Genomic DNA, 13422 nt, shown 5'->3' on the forward strand with positions numbered 1-13422 from the left:
GTCAAATAATAATAATCATAGTAGTTGTCGAGGGTGCAACAAGCACGTCCGGTGAACAGGTCAGGGTTCCATAGCCGCAGGCAGAACAGTTGAAGCTGGAGCAGCAGCACGGCCAGGTGGACTGGGGACAGCAAGGAGTCATCATACCAGGTAGTCCTGAGGCATGGTCCTAGGGCTCAGGTCCTCCGAGAGAAAGACAGAAAGAGAGAATTAGAGAGAGCATATTTAAATTCACACAGGACACCGGATAAGACAAGAGAAATACTCCAGATGTAACAGACTGACCCTAGCCCCCCGACACAATTGTTTGAAAATGTACTACTACTACTAGTAGTACTAAATAATTTTGTGCACCCCCCCAAAAAAATGAATAAATAAAATAAGAATATATAAATATACACTATATATACAAAAGTATGTGGAATCCCTTCAAATTTGTGTATTTGGCATATTCAGCCACACCCGTTGCTGACAGGTGTATAAACTCGAGTACACAGCCTTGCAATCTCCATAGATGAACATTGGCAGTAGAATGTTTTTACTGAAGAGCTCACTGACTTTAGATCTAGTAATATATTATTACTAGATCTACTGCTACTAGATATACTACTACTACATCTACTACTGCTGTTACTACTCCTAATACTACTTCTAGATCTACTACTACTACTAGAACTACTACTATTATTTGATATAGTATTACTAGATCTACTGCTACTAGATATACTACTACATCTACTACTGCTGTTACTACTCCCACTGCAAATAGTCTGGGCCAAGGGATGTTCTGGGCCGTTCACACTATCCTCTGTAGTGCCTTGCGGTCGGCGGCCGAGCAATTATACTACTACTACTATTAAATCTACTACTACTAGATATACTACTTTTACTACTACTAGATATACGTCTACTACTAGATCTAATACTAATTCTAGATCGACCACTATTACTACTATTAGATCTACTACTACTATTATTACTACTACCAGACATACTACAACTGGGAGAAACTCCCCAAATACAGGTGTGCCAAGCTTATAGCGTCATACACAAGAAGCCTCGAGGCTGTAATCGCTTCCAAATGTGCTTCAACAAAGTACTGAGTAAAGGGTCTGAATACTTAGGTAAATGTGTTATTTCTGTTTTTTTATTTGTAATACATTTTCAAACAATAAAAAAAAACAGTTTTTGCTTTGTCATTATGGGATATTGTGTGTAGATTGTAACGTAACAAAATGTGGAAAAAGTCAAGGGACTGAATACTTTCCGAATGCACTGTATATACACTACATTACCAAAAGTATGTGGACACCTGCTTGTCAAACATCTCATTCCAAAATCATGGTTAATCAATATGGAATTGGTCCCCCCTTTGCTGCTATAATAGCCTCCACTCTTCTGGGAAGATGTTGGAACATTGCTGCGGGGACTTGATTCCATTCAGCCATACAAGCATTAGTGAGGTCGGGCACTGATGTTGGGCGATTAGGCCTGGCTCGCAGTCGGCGTTTCAATTCATCCCAGAGGTGTTCGATGGGGTTGAGGTCAGGGCTCTATGCAGGCCAGTCAAGTTCTTCCACACCGATCTTGACAAACAATTTCTGTATGGACCTCGTTTTTTTCCCCCTAACTGTTGCCACAAAGTTGGAAGTACAGAATCATCTAGAATGTCATTGTATGATGTGCGTTAAGATTTCCCTTCACTGGAAATAAGGGGCCTAGCCCGAACCATGAAAAACCACCCAAGACCATTGTTCCTCCTCCACCAAACGTTACAGTTGGCACTATGCATTGCGGGTCTCCTGGTATCCTCCAAACCCAATGGTGTCGAGTGTTACACCACTCCAGCCAACACTTGGCATTGCTCATCATGATCTTCAGCTTGTGTGTGGCTGCTCGGCCATGGAAACCCATTTCAAGAAGCTCCTGACAAACAGTTCTTGTGCTGAAGCTGCTTCCAGAGGCTGTTTGGAACTCGGTAGTGAGTGTTGCAACCGAGGACAGACGATGTTTACGCGCTTCAGCACTCGGCAATCCCGTTCTGTTAGCTTGTGTGGCCTACCAATTCGCAGCTGAGCCGTTGTTGCTGCTCGACATTTCCACTTCACAATAACAGCACTTACAGTTGACCGGGTCAGCTCTAGCAGGGCAGAAATTAGATGAACTGACTTGTTGGAAAGGTGCCATCCTATGACGGTGACATGTTGAAAGTCAGTGAGCTCTTCAGTAAAACCATTCTACTGCCAATGTTCATCTATGGAGATTGCAAGGCTGTGTACTCGAGTTTATACACCTGTCAGCAACGGGTGTGGCTGAATATGCCAAATACACAAATTTGAAGGGATTCCACATACTTTTGTATATATAGTGTATATTTATATATTCTTATTTTATTTATTCATTTTTTGGGGGGGGTGCACAAAATTATTTAGGCAACAGGGATCTTGATCCAGGAGGGGATGGAATGTCTCTGCTGTAACCAAAAAGCTTGATCTTGACATCTAGCCACTTAGCTAGCAAGTTAGTAAACCAAATGCATAGCTGGAGCCCTGAGCTGCATATCATTTATTTGACACATCTTAGATTTCTTGTAGTTATACTTAACTTAACTAATAAGCATTGGTGTAGAACGCACCCCCGCAGCTCCCCCCTGCCCCCTCCCCCCACCAAAAAATGTAGAGATTTTTAACAACGGTATTCAAAAGTCGGTATTTCTCAATACCCCGGTATACGGTTTAAACGGTATATCGCCCAAGCCTAACTGCTACCACTAATACATCTTCTAATAGTACTACCTATATCTTCCACTTTCTATGTGTCTCAACAACCTCTACACACTGGGTATCTTGTTTACAGTCCCATCAGTTGGTTAGCTGTGTCAATTCCATCTGCTGTGCTAAATAGACAGAGGGGCTGAAATGCTATGTCCATCTTTTGTCATTGCGTGACTTGGCTACTGGGCATTGTCCAAGGGTTCATGTGAGATGTCAACAGGGTCAAATACAAAACTTCAGCTGCACTCGACATGACATCTCTTACCCCCCTCTCTCTCTGTGTTGTTGTCCCATTACAACCCAGGAGCCTCTGTCTACAGTGGGACCTTGTCTGACTGACCCTCAGGGGCTTGTCCTGACTAGCACACAGAGTCAGTAGAGGCAGTCCCTGTTCCAGCTTTGCTACGTGCTTGTCCTGCTCTCTCTATTGCTCTCATTCTCTAGGACAAAAATAAATCCTTATTTTTTTATTTAACCAGGCAAGTCAGTTAAGAACAAATTCTTATTTACAATGATGGCCTACCGGGGAACAGTGGGTTAACTGCCTTGTTCAGGGGCAGAACGACAGATTTTTACCTTCTCAGCTCAGGGATTCGATCCAGCAACCTTTCGGTTACTGGCCCAATGCTCCAACCACTAGGCTACCTGCCACCCCTTACTGGGGAACTCACACTGACATTTCCTGGAACTCTGGTATTCTGTGGTGATTTGTTCCACACATTTGGGCTAGTCTATAATACTTTGCATCACAATGAGAACAGAACATCCAGTATCTATCTGGTTGTGGACATAGGTGAGATACAGAAAAGATTAACATGGAGGTCTCTAGATTTGTGAGTCAGAAATACAGATAAAATCAAGATAAATCTCTGAAGTTATATCACACGCTTGCACGCACATACATGTGTGTACACACACACACACACACACACACACACACACACACACACACACACACACACACACACACACACACACCTCTGCCACCTCATATCATAAATAACCCAATGCATTGAGAAGAAGCCCTAGCTATGTCTGATTGGCCGGGAAGATGAAATCTCAGCGGGATGGGTGAGATGGAATCCTGTTGCTACAGCAACGGAGGTGAACCTCCCCCCACTCACCTCGCTCTCAGTTCCTCTATGAGACAGTTACCTCATAAGTGGAAAGAGCTCCGAAACATCCATCTATCACAGAGGCGATCAGCATTTACACAGCTTCATAATGACATTACTGAGGCCTGCAGGTCCCCTGACACCTACTGTCTTTAATGTTTCCCCACTGTCAGAGGAGGCGGCCTGGGATCAGACAGAGAAAAGAGAGGAAGATTAATGACAATATGAAGTCTGTTTAATGCCTCGTGTCTATCTCAGTCTCCCACCAAATGAGTTATTTGACAGTCAGAGTTTCTCTGTGATACTGACCTTCAGGTTTCATTACAGGACCATGTCATCAATTTATGATCCAAAAATAGAGAGGTCAGTTAGATCATTTTTCCCACGATCTGGACTTGATCAAACAAACACCATGTAGAAAGCTTGGTTCATGAGAGGACAACTATTCTGCTTCAGTTAGTTTTTGCATCACCACCTTTTCCTTTGATACAGGCAGAGATGACATTCCCCATGGGACGGTGCTGCCTATTCTGCTCAAAGAAAGGCCCCTTTACAAAATCTTTGCAAGATATAATTCTACCAATTAACTGTGTCATAATGGGAGGACGACTGTTAGATCCTGAGATTGGGTCTGCTCTGCTCTCACAACATTTCCTCAACAGAGAACAAGGGAATCCCTCTCTGACACAAAATAATCGCAGGCAATACACACGCACAGGCACATACACACACATATTCACGCCCACACCTACACGCACACGCCCACACCGAGAAGAACAAAGGAAGAGGCTGCAGGCTACACTGGTTGACAGTGATATGAAACTGTTGATTACGTAAACTGGCTTTTTAAAACAGCAAAATGATGGTCCTCAACCTTCATTCAACAATCACACAGTCAGAAATATGGGAATTCTCATTCAATATGGCCACAGATGAAAACATTCCCAGTGTTTACTTTCTCAACCAATCAACTATCTGCTCTCTTTATGTATTATCCAATGACATTATAGCTCTCTGATTTGTCCAATCCACAAAGGTTGTTTGATACTCCCACCACCAGGCGAAATCATCCCAAGTGTCTGAGTATCGCCCTGAAAATGAATCTGTTTTTCTTCTCTTTTCTGCAACCATATCCCTTTCTCCTCCCCAATTCATAACTCACATTACATTAGCCTCTAAATTTGCAAGGCAAGGAAAACAATATCCTGGAATATAAAGCTTTCATTCCAGCAAGCACATTTGGTTCCTTGGAAGTTGTGGGAACGTATGTTTTTGGTATCACATTGGTTCTGGCAACGAAGCTATACGTTTCCTGACCTGTGAGGTTCTAAGAAAGGGAGGTTCTAAGAAAGTTTTACTCTGGTTCATTGAACGTTTTCCTGGGAGGTTTTTAGTAACGCTCTGAGAACAGAACTTATAGGTTATTTGGAGGTTTTTGAATAACTTCCTTAAAACCTTCACTGAATGTTTCAATAAGACTTTTAATAACACTGCTATCTTATTTTTGGTTAATATATGGATATTACTTGGCCAAAACTCTTGAGTTTAAGTTTGAAGCAACCACTTATGGGAGAATTTGGGTATTAATGCATTGAGAACCATGTGAATCAAATCAACATGGCTGTGTAGAAAGCTCTCATAGGTTAGAGATGTCATCAATAATGAATTTAGGATGCTCCCAGATAGTCTAGCGCTGCTGTCGTTAGGGAGCAGACAGGAAACTCTCTATTTCTCTGTATCTTTGTCTCTCTCTCTCTCAGTGGGTCTCTCTCTCTCTCTCTCTCTCTCTCTCTCTCTCTCTCTCTCTCTCTCTCTCTCAATCTTTTAGGTCCATTAGGGATGCTCATTCTGCTGCAGAGGATAAAAATGAAACTTAGAAATTAGCCAGCAGCAAATTGATCAGACCCTTCTGTACCTTTCTGAAGGAACTAGGGCTATGGGGACCAGCACTGCTCACTGGTGCTGAGCTATATATTCTCTCCTGTCGAAAAATGTGCACTGACAGGCAGCATACTGTTATGGGTCAGAGAGTCCCAATAGGAGTAGTTTATCACAACGATGAGGTCATCAGGCATATTTCTATATTAACCCCCTTCCCTCAATCTTACACATAATCTAGTACCTGAGTTTATCTATTCGATGTAATGTATTGATGATATAATAACATTTTGTCATGAATGTACTGTTCATATCTGTCAATGGATAGATAGCTTCTTTTGCAACATGATGATATGATATATTGGACCCAGAGCAGGCCCTACTGTACCATAGAACAAAGTACAAACAGTCCGAGAAGCTGCAGTCCAGTCAATGGAATGAACGTGTCGAAGTTGATATCAGACAGTTTTGTGCTTATTTAATTGATCGCCTAAACAGATTGTTTAGCTTAAAATGTTGATTAAGTATTATTTCTTCACATTTCTGGCACAAGGCAAGGCAAGGCAATAGGCCTATGTGTGGATGTTCCAAAATGCACACAGCACATACATTTAATGGACAGAGATGGAAATATTGGTTAGAAATTTAGAAAGAGGGGAGATCTAAAGATGCAACAACTATCATGGGCTGCTAAACAATGAAAGAAAGTTGAAAGAAAACCAATAGAATAGGAGAACGCATACTGTAAAACATCAACTAAACGCTGAGTCTCAAATTGCTGCCTGTCCCTTTTAATAGCCAGGCAACAGCACACATTTCAGCAAATAAACACCTGTTTCAAATAAACGCTGGGTCTAAATGAATTGTTTATGAGGTTACCATGAATTACCATTAATTGTTTACAAGGTTTAATGATTGATTTGTTACATTAAATAATTCAGTAATGAGTTAGTGCATATACCGCAATTTTTGTATACCCACTTCTCAAGGCACCACTTACTACACCACTGTTCCTAAGGCTGTGTTTACCACAGACCTTATTTTCGGCGTTTATAAAAAATAAATAAAAAGGCTTGAGCCATGGCAGAGTTAGTGCATGTACGGTAGTGAGTTGCCCATAAAAAGACACAATTACTATTGCTCTCTAAAGCAGGGACGAAAAGCTCAGGTCATAGTTTGGAGGGTGCATATTGTGTATGGGACACTGTCCCCTTCCGGTTGTAGGATGTAATAGATTTATGTTCAGTATGTGCATGTGCGAAATTAATTTAGTTTGTTAGAAACACAACCAGACGTCGGACAGCTAATGGGAATTGAGATGGCAAGATAATGATAATTTTACTCCAAGATAGTCCATTTGTCAGAAGAAATATGCGTTTTAACTAGACATTTGGAAATCCAGCGTAAAACTAGTCAACAGCCACGACCGGGCGCAGCCATTTTGAATGTTCCAACTAAATCGTGAAAAAGTGGAGAATAAAACGTATATATTTCTATCTGTTCGTTTTTTTCTTCACAGAACTTATGAATTGTATGGTAAAACAATAAATAAAATTAATTAATGCATAATAAGTTGCTGTGCTTATACCAAATCCAGCGCAACAAAAGCAGAATGTTTTTGAATTGCCAAACCATTTCACCCTTTATTCTCGCAATAGTACAGTCAGGGGTAACATGGCGCTTGGCAGGATCGGCGGCTGCATCCGAATACTGCTTCACGATTGTCCCTCAAAAGGATTACTTTGTGGCCGCATACAATCGGACTGTATGGAATGCAGAGTAGGAGGTATATGAATAACTTATTTCATGGTTATGGTGCAGTACCTTGTCGACAAACCACCACACGAGGATTCTGTCTCAATCAATGTCACTTGCTGTGACAGCGGCTGAGATGTCTTTCCCTGTCCGGCTTTCATATTTGGAACTACTTCAAATTTCTAGACGAATTTGTAATGCATGCACTCCATTTCCACAAGTTGTTCAGCTCCATGGGTAAGTACAGTCGCACAGTACTCCTGTCAGAGACGGTCATGAAAATCTAGTCTAATATCATCTATGCTCATGTTGCTCCATTCATTCAGCAAAAAGGCATCTATTGTCAGAGGATGTTGTCAAACTACAAGAATTTCAGCAGCGGAAACAGGCAGTGGCTCATCAAGTGTCCGGATCAAAAAGTAGGCTGCTCAAGTTTTAATGTGACGTGGACAAGTACAGTGACATGCCTCTCTTGCAAGCTGCAAATACAACAATGCAGTAATCAATATCAATGCAGCACTAAACATAAGGTAGAACATTGTGTTATTATGGGGTATTGTGAACAAAAACACACAAGAAATGAAAATAAGAACACAAGAAAGTAAGAAGCTATATACAGGGTCAGTCCCAATACCATATTTACATTGTGCAGGGGATACTGGAGTGATAGAGGTAGATATGTATAGACGTAAGGTGACTAGGCAACGGGGTATATGATAAACAGCTTGTGTGTTATAAGAAATGATAGCAGATACATTTTGTTAAAATAAAGTAAAGACAAATGCCGAAAGATTCACAAAATATAAATGTCCTTGTTTTTCAAAGAAAAGCATTTTTTTTGTCCATTAAAATAACATCAAATTAATTCGAAATACAGTCTCGACATTGTTAATGTTGTAAGTGACTATTTTAGGTGGAAACGGCTGATTTTTTAAAAATGGAATATCTACATAGGTGTACAGAGGCCCTTTATCAGCAACCATCACACTTGTATTCCAATTGCACGTTGTGTTAGCTAATCCAAGTTTATAATTTTAAAAGGCTAAATGATCATTAGAAAATCCTTTTGCATTTATGTTAGCACAGCTAAAACTGTTGTTGTGATTAAAGAAGCAATACAACTGGCCTTCTTTAGACTAGTTGAGTATCTGGAGAGACCTGAAAATAGCTGTGCAGCGATGTTCCCCATCCAACCTGACAGATCTTGAGAGGATATGCAGAGAAGAATGGAAGAAACTCCCCAAATACAGGTGTGCCAAGCTTGTAGCGTCATACCCAAGAAGACTTGAGGCTATAATCGCTGTCAACAAAGTACTGAGTAAAGGGTCTGAATACTTCTGTGAATGTGATATTTCAGTTTTTGTTTTTTTAATAAATTTGCAATTTCTAAAAACCTGTTTTTGCTTAGTCATTATGGGGTATTGTGTGTAGATTAATGAGGGGGAAAAAACAATTTAATCCATTTTAATAAGGCTGTAACAAAATGTGGGAAAAGTCCAGAGGCTGGAATACTTTCTGAATGCACTGTATATGTATGTGTGTGTATATATGCATGTCCTTACTGCTTGGGTCTAACTACTGTACCTCAACTACTTCTTTTGAAGTTGACAGACCATTTTCTATTCTGCAGGTCATTATTTGGAGGTATTCAATCGTAAGCTAAAGAAGAACGAGCTAATATTGAAGGATGAGCTGAAACTACTTCTACACCTATGCCAATCTGCAGAGGACATGGTCACAGCCAGAGGTGCCATCTACAGGTATGGGTCACACAGTAAAATACTCGTTTCTCACTAATGCATTGTGGCCACTGGCCAGATGAGTATCCTGACAATTAGCTGTCAAAACAGACCTGAAGATCAAGTCTACTCATCAGCTGTGTTACGGACAAAGCATTAGTCTGAAATAATTTAATGCAATCTTGAAGAGAACAGTAACGTAGCATTTGGAGAGTTTAAGTTTGGTCCCCTGTTCATGAGGCTGTGCTATGAGCTGGGGCTGGAGGAGATGGCTGCTGCCACTCTGACAGACAAGGTAACAATATTTATATGCAGCACTTGGACTACAACAATCAGGGAACAGTCATAATCAACATTTGAACTAAGTGCTGTCATAGTAACTCCTCCTCTTGACTAGGGCATTGATTGACGTTTACACATAGTGTAGTTTGTGAAGTTGTAAATATACTATATATCTATATTCTCTAACAGGACTTGAGAGGATTCTTTTCAGACTCAACCTCCTTCAATATTGCCATAGACATGTTGTTTATGAAAGGATTATATGAGAGTAGGTGGCATCCTTTTACTATTAGAAGGCAGACACATTAAACTATAAAGGAACATTTTTTTAGATGACTGATCTTTTTCATCACTAAACAATGTCTATAATAGTAGGTTCTCTGGATGTACTGCGAGATGAAGAACCAAGGTGTGCCATTCAACAAGGACACATTCACACTAGCAACTGGTACCTGCTATAAACTGGTGAGGACTTGTCCACCTTGCAGACATTGTATTGGTCCACCCTATAGACAGTCGATTTAACGCCCTGTTTCATGTTTACCAGAATACCCCGGAGTCCTATAGAATCTGTACGGCCCTGATAGAGGAGGGACAGACCAAAGGACACATTATGCCTACTGCTTCACTGTGGCTCTAGCACTTAGACAGGTTGGTCATCTATTTTTTCTCTCTCTCTCTCTCTCTCTCTCTCTCTCTCTCTCTCTCTCCTCTCTCTCTCTCTCTCTCTCTCTCTCTCTCTCTCTCTCTCTCTCTCTCCTCTCTCTCCTCTCTCTCTCTCTCTCTCTCTCTCTCCTCTCTCTCTCTCTGGCATACAAATGTGTTTAAATATATTTTATTCTCCTTCCAGAATGATGTTGAAAAAGCACAATCCATGTTCGGTCAGATTATGAGCACTGACAGCAGAATATGTCAAAATCTCAAAGTGAGTTCTAATATTCACTGTCTTTACAATAACTTTGTAACTGTGTCAAGCTGTCAGTCAGGGAGCAGGCTATTTGATGATATTTCTGGTGTTGCAGGTGCTGATACTGGCTATGGCAGGAACTGTGAAAGAATCACTCTCTGTCTTGACCTTAGCTTTGGGATCCAGCAGCCCTGCATTTATAAAGAAGCCTGAATTCGCACAGGAAGTGGCGAGTAAAAAAAACTCCAAATGGATGTTTAATGTCTGATGCATAACCTATGTGTAATTATCTCTGAGTCATCCAGTCACAAATATAATTCATCAATACATCTATGTGTGCGTGGTCTCTTTCTCAGGTGGAGCTGTTGCGTCTTCGGAGCGAGGACAGTCCTCTGACGGCGAGCGTGGAGCAGGCAGTGTTCCACCTCCAGCAGGCAGGTCAGGTGACCCAACGAAACCTGGACGAGATGTTGTGTCATACCCCCATAGGGAAGAAGAGGATGCCCATGGGGATAATGGACGAGAGACGGATCAGCCGGAGGACTCTGAGGCGTCTGTAGTCCACTCTGTTGTCAGAGTGAATGGGACTTGGTTGTATCTCTCTGCGTGTTTGAGGGGATCAAGGTGAGGCGCAGAATTGTGAATCTTGATCAGATACTGAGTAGGTTTTTGGGTGGGAATTTGCAGATCAGTGATTCTGCGCAGTCCGAGTGCAATGTAGTGGATTTTAAACAAACATTGTTTCATTCTAAACTCTGCCTTAATTGTACCAGTCCCTGTCACAGCCATGGGGGTCTGGTCTCACACCACCCAAGCAAGGCTGAACAGAGATGCGCTCTCTCCCTACACCCAGAGCTGGACTTTATAGTGACCTATAGTGTACCAGTCAGTGCAATGTACCTCTCCTCTCAACCAGAGACCCTTCTGTATTCTTACTTTTTGGTCATATTCTTCACACGTTCACCCAAACATATACAATGGTACAGGTATACTAGTTGGTTCTATGTCTGGGGAGCCTCTTCAGAGCATTTCAGACTTTTAACTGCTGACTGTGAAAAGGTTTGTTGAATCCAAGGGACAGCAATGTGTGCAAAAGAAGAATGTAATGGTGTATGTGAGACAGATGTGTATAAACATGTAATTATTTGTGATTTATAGGGTAATACATATTGAATGAAATAAAAGCTGCTGTTGTAGAACTCTTTTTATTATTTTATTGTTGAATAAAGAGTCCTTCTTTACATAAGTCAAATCAACATGTATTTGTCACATGCACCGAATACAACAGGTGCAGACCTTACAGTGAAATGCTAACTTAAAGGCCCTTAACCACCAATGTACAGTCGTGTCCAAAAGCTTTGAGAATGACACAAATATTAATTTTCACAAAGTCTGCTGCCTCGGTTTGTATGATGGCAATTTGCATATACTCCAAAATGTTATGAAGAGTGATCAGATGAATTGCAATTAATTGCAAAGTCCCTCTTTGCTATGCAAATGAACTGAATCCCCCAAAAACATTTCCACTGCATTTCAGCCCTGCCACAAAAGGACCAGCTGACATGTCAGTGATTCTCTCGTTAACACAGGTGTGAGTGTTGACGAGGACAAGGCCGGAGATCACTCTGTCATGCTGATTGAGTTCGAATAACAGACTGGAAGCTTAAAAAGGAGGGTGGTGCTTGGAATCATTGTTCTTCCTCTGTCAACCATGGTTACCTGCAAGGAAACACGTGCCGTCATCATTTCTTTGCACAAAAAGGGCTTCACAGGCAAGGATATTGCTGCCAGTAAGATTGCTCCTAAATCAACCATTTATCGGATCATCAAGAACTTCAAGGAGAGCTGTTCAATTGTGGTGCAGAAGGCTTCAGGGCACCCAAGAAAGTCCTGCAAGCGCCAGGACCGTCTCCTAAAGTTGATTCAGCTGCGGGATCGGGGCACCACCAGTACAGAGCTTGCTCAGGAATGGCAGCAGGCAGGTGTGAGTGCATCTGCATGCACAGTGAGGCGAAGACTTTTGGAGGATGGCCTGGTGTCAAGAAGGGCAGCAAAGAAGCCACTTCTCTCCAGGAAAAACATCAGGGACAGACTGATATTGTGCAAAAGATACAGGGATTGGACTGCTGAGGACTGGGGTAAAGTCATTTTCTCTGATGAATCCCCTTTCCGATTGTTTGGGGCATCCGGAAAAAAGCTTGTCCGGAGAAGACAAGGTGAGCGCTACCATCAGTCCTGTGTCGTGCCAACAGTAAATCATCCTGAGACCATTCATGTGTGGGGTTGCTTCTTAGCCAAGGGAGTGGGCTCACTCACCATTTTGCCTAAGAACACAGCCATGAATAAAGAATGGTCCCAACATATCCTCCGAGAGCAACTTCTCCCAACCATCAAGGAACAGTTTGGTGACGAACAATGCCTTTTCCAGCATGATGGAGCACTTTGCCAAAAGGCAAAAGTGATAACTAAGTGGCTCGGGGAACAAAACATCGATATTTTGGGTCCATGGCCAGGAAACTCCCCAGACCTTAATCCCATTGAGAACTTGTGGTCAATCCTCAAGAGGCGGGTGGACAAACAAAATCCCACAAATTCTGACAAACTCCAAGCATTGATTATGCAAGGATGTGCTGCCATCAGTGTCAAGCCCTGACCATAGAGAGCCTTTTATTCTCTATGTTGGTTAGGTCATGGTGTGACTAGGGTGGGTTATCTAGGTTGTTTTATGTCTATGTTGGCCTGGTATGGTTCCGTATCAGTCAGCTGTTTTTCGTTGTCTCTGATTGGGGATCATATTTAGGCAGCCATTTCCCCACAGGTTTTTGTGGGATCTTATTTTGAGTTAGTGCATTCTGCACCTCTTATGTTACGGTTCGTTGTTTATTTCCTTTTTGTTTTGTAAGTTTCACAAAAATAAAGATCTGGAACTCAGAGCACGCTGTGCCTTGGTCCGTCTCTCCACACAATCGTAA

The 13422-nt window shown here is 41.7% G+C and overlaps 1 pseudogene across 1 annotated transcript; it reads left to right on the plus strand.

Moving 5' to 3' along the window:
- Window positions 1-7341: 7341 nt before the first annotated feature.
- LOC106568571 (pentatricopeptide repeat-containing protein 2, mitochondrial-like) lies at window positions 7342-11649 on the plus strand (annotated as a pseudogene). The gene is made up of 6 exons (XR_014378748.1): window positions 7342-9282; window positions 9919-10008; window positions 10091-10194; window positions 10394-10468; window positions 10566-10679; window positions 10807-11649. The product of XR_014378748.1 is annotated as a pentatricopeptide repeat-containing protein 2, mitochondrial-like (transcript).
- Window positions 11650-13422: the final 1773 nt, after the last annotated feature.

The sequence above is a fragment of the Salmo salar genome, chromosome 01, assembly GCF_965601325.2.
Source record: "Salmo salar chromosome 01, fSalSal1, whole genome shotgun sequence".
NCBI lineage: Eukaryota > Metazoa > Chordata > Actinopteri > Salmoniformes > Salmonidae > Salmo > Salmo salar.